Source organism: Diceros bicornis, chromosome 31, assembly GCF_020826845.1.
Source record: "Diceros bicornis minor isolate mBicDic1 chromosome 31, mDicBic1.mat.cur, whole genome shotgun sequence".
In the NCBI taxonomy this organism is placed as follows: Eukaryota; Metazoa; Chordata; class Mammalia; order Perissodactyla; family Rhinocerotidae; genus Diceros; species Diceros bicornis.
In genome coordinates, this window is record NC_080770.1 from 11844413 (window position 1) to 11846620 (window position 2208).

Below are 2208 nucleotides of genomic sequence, written 5' to 3' on the forward strand. Positions count from 1 at the left end.
GAGGCTTGGGCAGAGAAGCCAGAACTCTCTACTTTCCACAGTGAGAGAGACAGATGTCATTCATTAAAACCCTTCTCCTTGGTCCAAGGGCGTCCAGCCACCTGGAGAGCTGGGGACCAGTCCTTCAAGCACATCAAACTATTGGAACTAGAGAAGGGGGAAAAAAAAAATCTCATCACAGCAGGAGGCCCAGGAGGCCTCTGATTCCTGCAGATCCCCAGCTCTTGCTGTCGGGAAGGTTTGCTGTGAGCTCTGCGATTGGATTGACACATCAATTTTTGTCTTGACTCATTTCTCAAATAATTAGGAACACCTTCTATGTGCCAGGCACTAGGGATACAAAGGTGGGACAAAAATATATCTAGTCCTGTCCTCGTGGAGCTTAAAGTCCAGTGGGGAGACAGGCATTCCTCAGAGAATCACCAGATGGATTTAAAATTGAGGTTAGGGAAGGCTTCTCTGAGGAAGTGGCCCCTGAGCTGAGATCTGAAAGAGGAAAGGGGGGAAGAGGGAAAGGGAGGAAAGAACATTCTAGGCGGAGGGAATCGCATGTGCAAAGGCCCTGCGATGAGAGGGGTTGTGGAGAGGATGAGAAGTTGAAGGAGCATCATAGAGGCTGGAACACAGACAGTGAGAGAGAGCCTGGCCAAGATGAGGTTTAAGATGTGGGCATCCCTTGCGGGAACCTTGTAGTTCATGTCAGGGATTTCCATTTTTCAAAGAGCAATGGGCAGCCACTGAAGTGTCTTAAAGAGATGGCAGACATGGTCAGAACAGTGTCTTGGAGTATACTGATTTCAGGGCCGTAGGTAGAGAACAGATTCGAGGCGGTGTCAGATGGTTCTAGCAGCTGTCCAGTTGAGGGATGAGAGTACCTTTGACCATGATGATGATGCTGGAGATGGAAAGAAGTGGATGGATTCAAGAGCTATTTTGGAGGTGAGTCAACAGACTGTGGTGATGTAATGGAAGGAGAGGGAGGGGTTTAGGACAATCCTAGCTTGAGCAACTGGATGGATGCTGGCACCATTCACTGAGAGATTACAGAGGGAGACTAGGGAGGTTTCGGTGGGTGGAACAGGGAAGGGGAACAGCCTGGTTCTGTTTTGGACATGCTGAGTTTGAAGGGCCTTTGAGACACAGTGGAGTAGTTGAGCTGGCAGTTAGACATGCAGGCTGGAGCTCAAAGGAATTGAGAATTGTCCACATCTAGGTGGCAATGGATACCCCGGTGTGGGTGAGGTCACTAGAGGGAGCATCGAGAGAAAAGAGGAGGCTCCTGGGACGGCACCATGAGGAACTTCAAATTGAATGACTGGGTAGAGGGGTGATATGCCTCCACAGAGGCAGAAGTGTGGCTAGAGCGGCAGAAGGAAACCCAAGGAAATGCTGAATCATGAAAACCAAGGGATGAGCGGATTTCTCTTGTTGGCCAGAGTTGAAAGTAAAGCTTTGAATAATGTCCACTGGATTTCGCAGCACGGAGGTGCTAGGTGACCTAGTGAGGGATGCTTTCATAGAATAAGGAGTGGAAAGCCAGACAGGCGGAGATAAGGAATGGATGAGAGACAAGGAAATGGAGACGAGTGTGGTGAACCCTTTGCAGAAGTTGGGTTGTGAGAGGAGGAGAGGAAAGGACAGTCGCTGGATCTGGATGTGGCAGAGCAGTGCAGGCTCGGGAGCTGGTTACAGCTGAGCGGAGACAGATGAACACGTAAGAGAAGGGTTGCTGCTCAACAATGGAGAATAAGGTAGGGACGGGATCCAAAGTACAGGTAGAAGGACTGGGCGAACGTGGAGGAGGGACAGCTCCTGTGTTGTGACAGGAGAAGGGGGTGTGTGCAGATATGGGAAGATAAGGGAGTTCCTATCTGATGGTTTCAATTTTCTCTGATGGAAGTCAGTTGAGGTCATCTCCTGAGAGTGGAGAGAAATGAAAAGTTATGGGTTTGAGGAATGGGTAGAAGGTTTGACCCAGTCACTGTGGAGAGTGAGAGAGCAGACTCACCAGACGCATAGCTTGTGCAAAGGCCCTGTGGCAGGAAGGATTGTGGAGAGGAGAAGAAGTTGAAGGAGCATCTTAGAGGCTGGAGCACAGAAACCGAGAGACAGTGTGGCCAAAACGAGGTGTGAAATACTAAGATGTGCTATATACTATGCATCTGATACAACAAGATGTGCTAGTCAGGAGAGAATAGGCTATGCTGA